The following is a 15,856-nucleotide window of genomic DNA, read 5'->3' as shown; positions in this document are numbered from 1 at the left end:
TGTTAATTACTCTACTGCATCTTTACATTCCCCTTTGTACTTCTTCCTCTTAGCATCTAAATGTATTCAAGCTTATCGCTCTTATTTTTATTTGTAATTAAATAAAGCTTTGTTGCCACACCCATTGCCCTGCAGGCTGGCTGCTTCTCTCTCCATGGCACTGAAACAGCTTAGGTAGTCATTGAGTTGCCTAATTTTGAATCCAATGGAAATGTTGCTGTCTGGACTGAGCTTATCTCCCATGGTTGGGAATGCTGCTTTCTTTTTCATTCTTGACGTTCCCTATTCTCTTGGTTTACATTATACCTCACTGTGCACTATGCCGTCTTTCATGGGGTTGGACTTTCTGACATTTTATTTTCTCTATTAAATTATTCCCCCTTTTACAAGTGTTCTAAGTTCTTATTCTCATAGTGTTATTCTTTGCTTCACTATTATTCTGACTTTGTATATTATCCTGGACTGTCTCATTTGTTCTTATAGTTTAAACCACCACAAACATTTTGAGAACTCCACATTTATTTTTCCATCCCAGACTTTTAAAAAAAAATTTGAATTTATTTTATTTTTATTTATTTTATTTTTTTATATTTTTTAGAATAGGACTAGACTGCATGACCATCACAGGCAAGAGCAGGCAGCCTCAGGGACAAATCCTAAGGTGTGATGCAGTGGGTCTTGCATATGTGGGCTTCAGCACAATGACAAATGAAGGGCACTCATATGCTACCCGTGCACTCCTGAGGCAGGCTCCACTAATCCATCACAGCACTCCTCTCTGACCTTGAACTCAGCAAAAACTCCTTTTGGAGGAGCCATGTCAAACAGATATAACCAACATGGCTTGTGAGATGAATCTGATCAGAACTATAGACTCTCCAATAACACAAAATGTTGGTTATGGAGTCAGAGAGTTCTGTGTTTAAATTCCAGCTCTGTGAATGCTCAGCAGGGAGGCTTTGGCCAAGCATTTTTGTCAGTCTTAGCCTCAGTTTTCCCATCTGTAAATTGGGATAATTGGCATCAAGTAAGGCTGTTGAGAGGATTACATATGAAAACCCTGACCTAGCACATGGCACACAGCAGATGTTCAACTAGATTAGACTGAAGAGAGGTTCTTCTTTTGCCACATGGATGTTTCTCAATCACTGGATGACCATCTTGTGACCACTTTTACCATTAAAGCTGGGGGAACCTGGATTCCCTGATGTGATGGGAAAGTCACTGGACAAAGTGTCAGAGACCCATATTCTAGTCTTAGGTCTCTGGGGGACCAGCTGTGTGGCTGCGGCAGGTCCCCTCTTCCCTGGGGGTGGGGCTTAGGAAGGGGTGGTTGTGGTGGAGGAATGTTGTCCCACCTGAAAAAATGAGATTAGCCTAAATCTCCAATGTTCCTTTCAGACATTTAACAAATCATTTTTTTAAAGATGGTCTGTCACCAACTCACCACACTTAACCTTATCCCTATTTCCACTGCTTCCCTGGTTCCTAAACAAACTCTAGAAGGTCAGTGTTGGTCCCCATGGAGTTAATGGGCACGGACCTGCCTCCTAATTTAATGAAAATCCAGACTGCCTTAGTGTGCGGAAATTCCATTCATTTGTACTTTCTCGGTAACACAATCTGTCTCCAGTCGAGATTGTAATCCCTTCAATTTCCATGGTGCTAGTAACTATGGAGAAGTGTCTGAAGCACAGAAGTTCTTCACCCTGTCTATAATCCCAGACTTTTCTACCAAGCTTTATATTGAGACCAAGTGTCTTGCTTAGGCACAAACATTAATCAGATAAAATGTTAATTTCTCATTTTCCCCTCTCAACTGACTTTTTCTTTGTTATCTCTTTATCACATATTTTTTTTGTATTTTCTTTTAAATGTGATTTTTCCCAGTCTCTGGTTTTGTCCCTCTCAAATCTATTCTCCATAGAGTTGCTGGAGGAAATTAAAACCTAAATATGCAAAAATATTTATTCCTATCATTATTATATCAACATATACTTATGTCTGCATAGTTAGAAATGGAATCCTTCAAGGCAATATTGTGTTTTATTTATGCGTGTATTAGAGCATAAGGAGCGGAGCATAACAGAAAAGTAAATACAAAAGGTAATGTTATTTTTCCTAAAAGAATATTTAAATCATCTTTCTTGGGGGAGGGGAGGATTATTATAATTTCAATAAATTCAACTTATTGTATTCATTCAATGAATATCTGTTGACTACCTACTCTATAGCAGACACTGGTTATACAACACACTGGTTATAAACAGTGAATACCATAATCTGCGTCTTTGAAGTTTAAATTCTGATGGAGGACACCAATAAAAAAGGTACATGGAGAAAAATTAAGCAATGAAGTATAAGTAATGTAGTGAATGGTGGTTGCAATTTTAAATATTGTAGACATGTTTCTTTGCAATTTGATTTGAAAAATTAAGTAAGATGAGGGAGCAGGCCAAATTAGGCAGATATTTGAGAGCATTTTTTTAAAAAATTTTTTATTGATTAAGTTATTACATATGTGTCCTTATCCCCACGGTACCCCCTATCCCCCCCCCCCCACTGTTTTCCTTGACAATTGGTTAGGCTTATATGCTTGCATATAAGTCCTTTGGTTGATCTCTCCCCCTTACCCCCATACAAAAAAATATGTGAAAAGAGATAACAAAGAAAAAGTCAGTTGAGAGGGGAAAATGAGAAATTAACATTTTATCTGATTAATGTTTGTGCCTAAGCAAGACACTTGGTCTCAATATAAAGCTTGGTAGAAAAGTCTGGGATTATAGACAGGGTGAAGAACTTCTGTGCTTCAGACACTTCTCCATAGTTACTAGCACCATGGAAATTGTAGGGATTACAATCTGGACTGGAGACAGATTGTGTCACTGAGAAAGTACAAATGTATGGAATTTCCACACACTGAGGAGGGCTGGATTTTCCCTACCTTCCCTCTGAGGTTTGACGGTCTGATTGATGCTTCTCTGTCTCTGGATCTGTTTTTGTTCATCAGTTTATGTTGTTCATTATATTCCATAAATGAGTGAGATCATGTGATATTTATCTTTCTATGACTGGCTTATTTCACTTAGCATAATGCTCTCCAAATCCATCCATGCTGTTGCAAATGATAAGAATTCCTTCTTTTTTTAACCACAGCATAATATTCCATTGTGTAGATGTACCACAGTTTTTTAATCCACTCATCTGCTGATGGGCACTTAGGCTGTTTCCAAATCTTAGCTATGGTGAATTGTGCTGCTATGAACATAGGGTTGCATATATCCTTTCTGATTGGTGTTTCTAGTTTCTTGGGATATATTCCTAGAAGTGGGATCACTGGGTCAAATGGGAGTTCCATTTTTAGTTTTTTGAGGAAACTCCATACTGTTCTCCACAGTGGCTGCACCAGTCTGCATTCCCACCAGCAGTGCATGAGGGTTCCTTTTCTCCACATCCTCTCCAGCACTTGTCATTTGTTAATTTGTTTATGATAGCCATTCTGACAGGTGTGAAATTGTACCTCATTGTCGTTTTGATTTGCATCTCTCAGATGATTAGTGACTTTGGTCATGTTTTCCTATGTCTCTTGGCCTTCCTTCTGTCTTCTTTCGAAAAGTATCTATTTAGGTCCGTTGCCCATTTTTTGATTGGGTTGGTTATCTTCCTTTTGTTAAAAGTTGTATGAGTTCCCTGTAAATGTTGGAGCATTCTATAGATTCAATGCACTCCCCATTAAAATAAGAACATCATATTTCACAGACCTAGAACAAACTTTCTGAAAATTCATCTGGAATAAAAATAGACCCTGAAAAGCTGCCGCAATCCTGAGAAAAAAGAACAAAGAAGGTGGGCTCTTAATACCAGATATCAAGCTGTATTACAAAGCCACTGTTCTCAAAACAACATGGTACTGGCACAAGAACAGACATATAGATCAATGGAATAGAATAGAGAACCCAGAAATCGACCCGAACCAATATGCTCAATTAATATTTGACAAAGGAGGCAAGAATATACAATGGAGTTAAGACAGTCTCTTCAATAAATGGTGTTGGAAAAATTGGACAGATACACGCAAAAAAATTAAACTAGACCACTAAATTATACCATACACAAAAATAAAATCAAAATGGATAAAGGACTTAACCATAAGATGGGAAACCATAAAAACACTAGAGCAATCCACAGGCACCAAAATCTCAGACATATGCCAAAGTAATTTTTTCACTGATACTATTGCTAGGGCAATGGAAACTAAAGAGAAAATAAACAAATGGGACTATATCAAAATAAAGAGCTTTTGCACAGCAAAGGAAACCATCAGTAAAACAAGGAAGTCCACTGCATCAGAGAACATATTTGCAAATGTTATCACCGATAAGGGTTTAATCTCCAACATTTACAGAGAGCATGTTATTGGGAAGGGAATAAAAAATACTATGACCCTGGGAATATAGTTTTCTGGTGAGTCTTTGTTTTTTGTTTTTTTAAATATATTTTATTGATTTTTTACAGAGAGGAAGGGAGAGGGCTAGAGAGTTAGAAACATCGACCAGCTGCCTCCTGCACACTCCCTACTGGGGATGTGCCCACAACCAAGATACATGCCCTTGACCGGAATTGAACCTGGGACCTTTCAGTCCACAGGCGGATGCTCTATCCACTGAGCCAAACCGGTTAGGGCTGGTGAGTCTTTGTAAAGTTAAGGAGACCACATGGTTAGAACCGACTTAGTGAGTGACAGGAGCTATGTGGGTCAAAGTGATAATGGACTTTTAATCAATATTACAGAGTTTTAGAACCATAGAGAAATTACATAGAACAAGGAGAACAAGGGCAACATTTACCCAAATTCAGGTCCAGGGGGCTGAGGGCTGAGGGAGACAAAACAGCTTCTACCTGAGTACCTGCAGAGGAAGCAGCATCCTTAAGGGAGATTTCAGTTTCATTTAGAATGACTTAAAGCTAATTTTTTGAGAAGAGAACATGGGAGTTTTATTTATGATGGACCATAAATTCCAGAATGCTCACTGGAGAGGTTTTAGGAGTTAGGGAAGATGGAAGACAGGGACAGAAGAGAGAAAATACGGACATGCATAGTGATTTAAATGTGTGCAGTGGGGAAATGTTAGAAGTCTGGGACTCCTTGTGGTGATTGACATAAACAGGTAATGGGCTTAATGAGATTAGTTCTGGCTAATCTTGAAGTAGACAGTGGTAATTAGGCTGTGACTATCTGGAATAGTTCCCATTTTACTTCTGCTGATAGAGGTATGGAGGCTCAAATGGAAGGTTCTTCTCCTGAACATATGGTCTTATTCCTCTGGACTCCTGTCAATTTGTTGTTGTTTTCATAGGAAAAACTATGTTTAGTTTAAGTCTAAAGATGAATAAAATATCCTATGATCAGAATAAAATTTTGTGAAACATAAAATATTTTAAAATGCTTAATTTATTCAAAACACTGAAATATACTTTCCCTAAATCTATATTGTACTTGTTATGTCTTTATGATTTCCAGGATACTTAGTATATTTCCCATTGACTGCTAGAATTTCTACTCTTGAATGCATTCTTTCAGTTTAAGTCATATTGTCAGAAAAGAGAAGACCTCTATGATTTATACACGTGGAAGTAATTTGTCCAGGTTCTGCAAGAAGATGTCAAGATGAATAGACATGCTAGAGGCCATTGGAAAAAATGCCTGGGAGGAAAACTGAGCAGGGAGTCAGAGGAGATGGGGAGATATGTCAGCCTCAAGTGCAGATCTCAACCTGCGAAAGAGAGGGGAAAAAAGGAAGGTCTGACTTCAGTGTAGTTTGAAGACAATTTAATGAGACTGATTGGGGGTAGGGGAGCAGGGTTCCTCAAGCAAAGTCTTCAGCCAGAGGAGTAGTGTATCTCATGAAACAAAGAATCTGCCATATCCTTTCCACACAGTCATTGGCTGGGAAGAGCCAGGGGGAGGTCACCTTGCTATACATGCAGGGAAGAAATCAAAGCACCACAGTTGAGGCCATCAGTCAAATTAGGCTTACTGCAGTAGGAAATCTGAGAAGCATATTTTCTCATCTGCCACAGTATATTAGTATGCATTTTCAAGGAGTTCAATTAAATATCATGTAGTGAGGGGCACGATATTATGCTGCAAAGACAAGTTTTGAGATAGAAGGAGGTGTTGGGCTGTGGAAATCCAGAAAGTAGAAAGAAGCCTTTGGGCAAAGAATGGTGTTATTAATTGAATTGTGTCTCCCCAAAAATCATGGTAAAGTCTTAACCCACACTTTCTGAGAATGTTACTATGTTTGGATATAGAGCCCTGACGAGGTGATTAAGCCAAAATAAGATCTTTAGGGTGTTGATCTTAATCCAATCTGATTGTTGTCCTTATAAAGAGAGGAAATTTGGACATACAAAGAGAGCCAAGGGATGTGCACAGAACAAAGACCAGGTGAGAGGACACAGTGAGAAAAAAGCCATCTGCAAGCCAAGAAGAGAGGCCTCAGGAGAAACCAAACCTGCCAACACCTTGATCTCAGGCTTTTAGCCTTCAGAACTGTGAGAACATAAATTTCTGCTGTTTTTCATTCTTTCACTTGTCAGGGAAGGTCTATGAGGAAGTAATATTTGAGCAAAGACCTAAAGATCTAAAGTCACAGTTATTATAAGTAGAGGAAAACAAGAGCAGAGGCCCTCAGTGGGAAAGCAAGACTGGGTGAGCACCTTTCAGGGATGTTGCAGGAGGAATTCCTATATTACCTGAGGTATTCCCAGGACCTCTGTGTGACAGCTACAGGGGTCACCAGTAAGGGTGACTATTGTTTTTTAGTGTCACTGGGGACTTCCATGGAGGGTGCATGCTGTAAAACATGGCTGTTCATTTGAATCAATATGCCTGAATAATCTTTAAATGCCTTTCCTAATTGTATTTTGTAGAGTTTGGTTAAAATTCAATTTAGTGGAATTACATGGATTGGCAATTTATGTCATCCTCTTATCCTATACAATAAAAGGGTAATATGCAAATTGACCCTAACAGCAGAACAACCAGGAACCACAGGTCGCTATGACATGCACTGACCACCAGGAGGCAGATGCTCAATGCCGGCACTGACCCCACAGGGGGAGCTCCACTCAGCCACAAGACCAGGCTGATGGCTGCGAGCACAGCGGCCCATGGGGCGCAGGTCTGAGCCATCAGTTGGACATCCTCCGAGGGTTCTGGGACTGTGAAAGGGTGCAGGCAGGGCTGAGGTAACTTCCTCCCCCAGTGCATGAAATTTCATGCACCGGACTTCTAGTTTAAAAATAAAAGGCATGGAAAAATGCAATGTGTGACACCCATGGCAGCTATGGAGAACACTATTTGTAATATTTACCAGAAAACAATCAGATTCTTTTTAACTTTGCTCAAGAAGCAATGCCCTTAATCTTCCAAACTTATTAGAGCAGGTATAAATATAAGAAAACATACTTGAAAGGGTTCTTTTACCTAGTTTAATAGAAGCAAAACAGATTTAGATTTCCCCCTCTATGATGCAAACTCTTTATGACTCTAATTAAGAACAAAGTATGTTTTTCATGCTACATGCTGAGAATTATCAAAATCAATCACCCAGGGCCCTCTTAAAGTAAATAGATACAGATGTAGGTCAGAAATAGCCACAACAATTACTAAAAATTTAGAAATTAATAAATTGAGGATATGTATCTAAAATGAATCATGAAATTTTTGATTTTGAGAAGAATCAACTCAAACTTATATTTGGATTAATATATAATAGCCATTTGCTCTAACAGAAAAAAACCTGATTGTCAGTCTCAGTCTATCACTCATTGATCAATTCTACTTTTAAGAAAACCCATGTAGCAGTATATTTAGTTTACACTGTCATAGAGAGATTGTCTCAATAAGTAATGGAGTAATCACATGAGTTAAATTATGGTTTTAATTCTAGGAGAAAGAAGCATACAAATCTTGCTGAACATCAGAAATTAAAGACATTTTCTGAGTTAGTGATTCTGAAGTTGGAAAGAACAGATTGCCTAACATGTTTAAAAGAATTATACTAAGATATTTACTCAATGATGCTCCACCTTTACGTCAAATTTGATCATTCCTTTTATACCATTGACATTAACATGAGGGAAGAGTACACACCATTTAGTGTTGTGGAACACTTCCAAAAAGCACTGATAAGTTGCAGTCAGTTTAGGTAGGAGGCATATGGAAACTAAAAATGAGGAAATGGTTGTTGCCTATACACCTCTTTCTCCTTCTTTTGAAGAAAATGTCACAGATTTTGTCAAATCCAAGTTTTGGAGTATGTTTCTTTTCTGAAAACACACACACAAAAGAAAACAAACAAAAAAACAAATAGGCTTTATTTTAAATAGAAAAGTTTTCCCAAGTCAGAAACTTTCTTTAGAATTGTTTTGAAATATACAGGTTCTCAAGGAAAATTATCAAAATTAATTTTGCAACAGAGAAATATAATCATTTTAATGAGAAATCAATATGAATAGACATAAAATTATCCTTAATTAATGTTTTCTTTCCTCTGTTTATTAATTGTTTAAAATTCTTATAGAGCTATGTTCATCCTAGCCTTCGAAGAATTCTGCTTCTGTGGTTAAGATTGTGCCAGGATTTCCACTCTAATAAAATCTTTGTTTGGGGATTTATAATTTCATTTCAAGTCTTCCCTGTGGAATGATATTTCATAGACAACCTTTGTCTGGGAGATAGCTTCTTTATTTTTAAATTCAGAGGAATATGCCAAGTAGGTTTTTCAATAATACATGTATAGTTCATCTTTCCATTTGTAGAATATTGTATTCATTTTTTATAATTCAGCATCTGATTTAATATTAGGAATCTATAAAAATTGAACTCAAGAACACAGAAGGTCTACTGATAGGCACTTGGGCAGCTTCCAAATCTTGGCTACTGTAAATAATGCTGCAGTGAACATAGGGGTGCGTATAATGCTTTTGGTTTCTTTGGATATACTCCCAGAAGTGGACTTTTAAATTTTTGAGGTACTTCCTTATGGCTTTCCTCAGTGCCTGCACCAATCTGCATTCCCATCAATAGTACATGACAGTTCCTTTTTCTCCACATCCTCACCAGCACTTGTCATTTGTGGATTTATTAACGATAGCCATTCTGATAGACATGAGGTGATATCTCATTTAATTTGTAGTTCTATGATGATGAGTGATGTTGAGCATCTTTTCATTTGTGTTTTGGTCATTTATATGTCCTCTTTGGAAAAGTGTCTATTCAGGTCCTCTGCCCATTTTTTAATTGGTGTTGAGTTCTATCAGTTCTTTATAAATTTTGGATATTAACCTCTTTCCAGATGTATCATGGATGAACATGTTCTCCTATCAGTAGATGAGTGGATTAAAAAGCTAATGTACATTTACACAATGGAATACTATTCAGCCATAAAAAAGAAGAAACTCTCACCTTTTTGATATCATGGATGGACCTGGAGAGCATTAAGCCAGTCAAAGACAAATACCATATGATTTCACTTATATGTGGAATCTAATGTACAAAATAAACTAACAAACAAAAATAGAAGCAGATTCATAGATACAGAGAACAGACTGACCACTGTTAGAAGGGGGGTGAATTGAGTGGCTGGGTAAAAAAAACAGAAGGGATTAAGAAAAAAAAAATCATAGATGTAGACAATAGTATGGTGATTACCAGAGGGAAAGGGGGTGGGAGAGGTAGGAGAGAGTAAAGGGGGGATAAATGGTGATGGAAGGAGACTTGACTTGGATAGTGAACACACAATACAATATACAGAAGATGTGTTATAGAATTGTACACCTGAAACCTATATAATTTTATTAACCAATGTCACCCCAATAAATTCAATAACAAAACAAAACAAAAAAGGAACAGGGAAAGTCCTACCCAACCATCATCAAAATAATGCACAGAGACTTAGCTTTTTGATACATTCAAGCCTTAAGTTTCTAAATAATTTAATGTGACCTTACATTCTTAGAGAAGCAGAAATTTCCTGAGGCTAAGGCAGTTAAACTTGCTTGGCATTCGTGCTATTTTTGGAGATAATAAGCTATTCCCTCCTTGTTCAGTGTCACAGACCCTAGTGTTTACACCATATTATAAAGCCTGTTGACAGACAGCATAGCACCAGCTGGCAACGTGACCTTTCTCTCCTTCCCTGATTCCATACAAAGCAGGCACTTCCTTTTCACTCAGGCTTTTTTCACTCTCCCTCCTTGTAGTCTTGGCCTTAGCTTTTGTAAAACTAGTGATTTAAATGAGATTATACAGACCAGATACTGAAAGGCAAATAAAAGCTATTTATATTAGATGGTTGCCTCAATGCTTAGCTTCCTCTCCTGATGCCTGCACTATATTTCTTTGGTTTCAAAGGCAGCAAAGTGGGAAGAGTGTAGGCTGTGACAATAAGCAGATCTGGATTTTAATTTGTGTCAAAACATGAGCTAGTAATGTAGGATGACAACGTGATTTGACCTCTCTGAGCTTCAGTTCCCTGGTCAGTACTCTGAGGATTAGAAAACCCACTTCTGACGGTATTTTATAAGTGTTAGAAAGTGACAGTGTTCAATCGGCATTTAGTGCATTGTAGCTGTGATAATCATCACAGAAAAATAATATTAACAAAGACTTTAACTTTGATCATTTCAAGATTTGCTGAGAGTTAATGGTCTAAACTACTTCATTTGCCACACACTCTTGCTGTAGGATGAGAGGAAATAGTCACCAGGGATAATCTGGACCAATGTCACATTGAGAGCTGTCTCTTGAGAGTGCACTGGCAGATACTTTGCACTATTTACCATTTTTCTGCCGCTCTGTGGATATCTTTGTGTTGATTCCTGCATTCATTAGAGTCTTATCAGTGGTTGAAATAAATGAGAAAGAAAAAATACTTTTAACAATCCCTTAAAAAAAACATACCACTAATAAAAAAATTCCTGAAAAAGTTGTTCGGATTAAAAAATAGAATGCAATTGTGGTTTCTCTATATAAGATAAAGCTGTAGAAACATCACAGCCTTAACATCAAAGAGCCCTGGGTTTAAATTCAGCTCTGCAATTCTTACGTCCCTTCCTTCAGGTCAGGAATTACATTGCAAGGGGCTCACCCATCACAGACAAAAGAGGCCAGAGTTTATGAGCATGATGAGCAATGGGGACAATGTCTCCTCAAATGGTAAATCTTAAAGCCTAAACCTAGTTGTATACACTTTATCGGATAAAGTGCCTTCACATGTTGTGAGATCCTTGTGGTAATTCTTTTTTCCATAATATCAATGCTCAACAGCTCTGTGTGGAACAGTAGGGCAAGCTATTGCAGGCCATGTTCAGAGCCCATTGCAAACAATCTAAGCTGGGGGAAAAACTTGAAATAAAAGCCTACATTCTTATTTATTCTTTCCCATAGCTTATAAACTTCAGAGTAAGGCAGCTCAAATATCCGTCTGCATCCTGCTTTTATTTTTTAATATGTTTTTATTTATTTCGGAGAGTAACAGAGAGCTAGAAACATCAATGAGAGAGAATCACTGATTGGTTGCCTCCTGGGGATCGAGCCTGCAACCTAGGCATGTGCCCTTGACTGGAATTGAAGCTGGGACTCTTCAGTCCGTAGGCCGACACTCTCTAGTCACTGAACCAAACCAGCTAGAAATGCATCCTGCTTTTAAAATCCTCAGCCCTCAAAATCCTCGGCACTCAGTGGCTTGTCTGCTCGCTCACCTGCCTCGGTGAGACACAGAGGTATTATCTTGCTGAACTATCAGCAACCTTGGCTTTTCATCTCAGAAGGAAAACGTGGTGACGCAAAAATCTTCTCAGGGTATTTTGTTCAATGAGATAAGTACACCCATCATTTTATTTATTTTTTTTAATAAAGTGTTATACCAAACACTATCAAGTAACAAAATAACAATGAACTCAACAAAAATTGTCAACATTTCAGTTTACAAAGAAATATCCTTTTCTATTTTATTGCTGATCTGCAATTAAGGGCAACAGGAACTTCTAGAACACCTAAAATATAGGTCAAACAGCAGTTAAAAGTAGTTTATTTTTTTTAAAGTTTATGGGCTCTAGAATACATTAGTATTAAGCAAAATGAGAAGCAATAAGCCAATAATTATAATTGAGTTTCTACGAAATGGAAAGAATTATGTTAGGTATGAATAAAATGTAGACCGTTAAAATCTTTACCAGCAAAAAGCTTATTATCTAGTAATTACCCTTTTAAAACAAATGACATATTGGGTATTAGTTACCTGGAAAGGGTGTAAACCAAAATCTTAAATGTGACACTGGTCACATTCTACATTGTTCAAATTATATAAGGACAACATCAGTATATGCCTGAAGAAATTAGTTTTGCTTACAACAAAGTCTTGTAAATGAAAATTTTATCATAAATATTTTAAAAATAAGAATACTACATTCAAAACAAGAAATGATGAAAGAAGAGCCTTCAAACCCAAACACCTGGTAATTTCATTATCTTTTTGTTTTCCCCCAACTAGATGGTTGTTTTTTTTTTCCATACAGAAAAGTTATTAAGATCAGGTAAACCAAAAGCATTTTGCCAGCCAGGGGAAAAAAAATGGTGCAGCATCTGTTATTTCCTCCAATGCTGCATCAGCAAGAGTTTTGTGGGTTATCAGATGTCACCCCATGTTCTCAATAAAATCGCTCCGTCATTCTCATGTAATATCAATAATGTCACCTGCAATGTTGTTTCTGGTAATATATCGATCTACCCTGATTAATATGGAATCAAAGGAAGCAGAAATTGCTGATAATGGAAGTGCATTGAGTTGGTGTTGTTTCTAGTGGATAGTAGTAGTGCTTGTACATTTGTGGAAAAGAGAGTGTGCAACAGACTGACTAATCTCAGGGTGGGGGGAGCGAGAATAGATTAACCAAAGAATTTACATGTATACAGGCATGGCCCATGGTCACAGACAATAGTGCAGTGAACGCCTGGGGATGAAGGGATCAATGGGGGGAGAAAGGAGGGTCATCTGTAATACCTTCAACAATGAAGATAATTTTTAAAAAATGATGCAGAGGAAGAGAAAGAAAAGAGCTCTGCCCTAGCCAGTTTGGCTCAGTGGATAGAGTGTCGTCCTGTGGACTCAAGGGTCCCAGGTTTAATTCCAGTCAAGGGCACATGCCTGGGTTGTGGGCTTGATCCCCAATGGGGGGCTTGCAGGAGGCAGCCAATCAATGATTCCCTCTCATCATTAATGGTTCTATCTCTCTCCCTCTCCCTTCCTCTCTGAAATCAATAAAAAAAATTTTTTTTTAAAAAGAAAAGACTTTCTTTTTTTTATAAATCCAAAACTCGAACCACAGTAATACACTCAGAGTTGAGGATTTTAGAAAATAGAGAGGAAAGCAAAGAAAACAAATTGATAGGAGATACTAATTAATTAGTCTTGATTTTAAAAATTATATAAAACTAAATGTATAATAATTTTAGCAGAATAAAAAATACCTATTTCAAAGTGAAAAACCATCAAATCTAAGGGAAATAATAAGACAAATTCATCAAAATTAGAGCTATTAAAGAGATCTCTAGTTTTATCATTATTATTTAATGATATATATTATAGTTCAAAAGCAATGAGATAATATAGAAATCAGAGTTACATGCTAGAAATGAGCAGATATAATTATTTGCAAATTCTGTGATTATACAAAAAATATGCATCAGATAACTTGTCAAATAGAGACTTATGAAGAGGAAAATTTAGAATTACCATTACATGGGGCACTTAAGATGGGCGTTATTCCTTGCTACTTTCTGATTTTTGTTGTTATTGTGTTTTTGTCCCTTTTGCTGTGAGAACCAGCTATCTGGCTAATGACATGTAGATTGTGAAAGAGTAAATGTAAGGAACCGATAATGTGCCACAGAGTTGGGAAAACTTGATTTCCTAAGGGTATGAAATTATAAAATATAGAACTGGCTGCTACTAATTATTCTCTTATTATTTATTAAATCTAATTGCTATCTGTGTCAAATTCCTTCTTATCTTTTCATATGCCCTTCAAAATGAAACTGTGACTCTAGGACAGCCTTATTAAAGGGATTGGCAATAAAATAGTCAAAAAAAAAGGTGATGTGATCTTAATTAAGGTGGTTATTTCTATTCTACAATGCAGAGAATTCATGAGGAAACAAGTGCTGAGACCCAGGTTGGGGGTCAGTAAAAAGCTGAGAATCTCATTTAGATGATCTCAGGAATAGTTATGTAACTAGTTTTCTTTCTTTTAGAAATAGTATTAATTTTTAATTATCTCAGCTAATATATTATTGAATGGTCCTTTTTAAGCAAATAAAGTAGCTAAGAGCCAATGTGGCATAGATGTAATTGTAAGTCTACACATAATATGCATTCTTTCCAGGTATTTAGGTTTCTTAAATAGCTTTTTCTGATTATAACATTCATACATGTTCATTTTTTAAGATATAGTCTCTAATACAATGCAATATAATTTCCCCCTATTTTCTTTAATAATAATTTAAATATTTTAGAATAGCTTTAAATTTAGAAAAAAAAAGTGATAATAGTACAGAGTTCCCATATACTCCAGACCCTGTTTTTCCTATTGTTAAAAAATTTACATTACAGTGATATATTTGTCAAAATTAATGAACTAAAGCTGATACACTATTATTAACTAAAGTCTATACTTTATCTTTTATTATCTTAAATTTTATCAAGGTCCCATCGAAGATACCACATTACATTTACTCATTTTGTTAGTCTCCTCTTTGCTATAACAGTTACTCAAAAAATTCTTGGTTTTGATATCTTGCACAATTTTAACAAATTCTGTAGAACCTCTTTCAATTACTACTGCCTGATGTTTCTCCCAGGATTAGCTTAGAGTTATGGATTTGGGGGAGAAAGACCACAGAGTTAACAGGCCATTCTCATTCCATCGAGTCAAAGGTACATACCATCAACGTGTCATATCACTGTTAATGCTAATGCTCTAAGGTAGAATTTGTCAGATTTCTCTCCAATGTAAAGTTGCTTTTTTTAACTCACCTTTTCATATTGAACTCTTTAAAAGGAAGTTACTAGCCTGGTTGGCATGGCTGTGTGGTTGAGTGTTGACCTATGAACCAGGAGGTCACGGTTTGATTCCCGGTCAGGGCCTATGCCCGGGTTGCCCTGATTACAGGTTCAATCCCCAGTGTGGGGCATGCTGGAGGCAGCTGATCAATAATTCTCTCTCATTATTGATATTTCTCTTGGTCTCTCCCTCTTCCTTTCTCTCTAAAATCAATAAAAATAGGCCTTCTGGTGCTTATTACAGGCTGTGTTCTTATACTGACTGTACAGAAATAGGAGGCAGAGTAAACTAACCCCTATACACCTCAGCTCAGGCTCTTTGCCTGGTCTGTATTGTGAATGGGGAGACATTGAAAAAAATAAAAATAAAAAAATAAAAAATAAAAGGAAGTTATAAAACATAGTCCACAAGTAAGGAATGAATAATTATGCTCACTTTGTTGAGAGTGTCTGTATAATTTATTTGGAATTCACATGCATAGAATATTTGTCTATTTTCCTCTTTTACTTATTTATGTAATCATTTATTTATATTGCTATGTACTCATGGATTTTTAAAAATACTTTGGTTTATAATCCAATACTATTTTTTTGTTGTTGCTCAAATTGTCCCAGCTTTGACCATTGGGGGAGCTTTTTCATTGTCTCCTGCGTCCCTTTAACATGTCCCCATCATTTTGTTTGTTTGTTTTTAGCAATTTCAAACTTTCTGATACTACAAGGTT

General features: G+C 36.7%; 1 non-coding gene across 1 annotated transcript; it reads left to right on the top strand.

The window, feature by feature from the left end:
• The first annotated feature begins 15,353 nt into the window (after positions 1–15,353).
• LOC132240382 (small nucleolar RNA SNORA51) lies at positions 15,354–15,484 on the top strand. The gene has a single exon (XR_009454300.1). It is a non-coding gene; the product is annotated as a small nucleolar RNA SNORA51 (small nucleolar RNA).
• The last annotated feature ends 372 nt before the right edge of the window (positions 15,485–15,856 follow it).

Source organism: Myotis daubentonii, chromosome 8 (assembly GCF_963259705.1).
Source record: "Myotis daubentonii chromosome 8, mMyoDau2.1, whole genome shotgun sequence".
NCBI classification, from domain to species: domain Eukaryota; kingdom Metazoa; phylum Chordata; class Mammalia; order Chiroptera; family Vespertilionidae; genus Myotis; species Myotis daubentonii.
The sequence above is the reverse complement of the archived record's forward strand: the minus strand, read 5'-3'. Positions and strand labels throughout refer to the sequence as shown.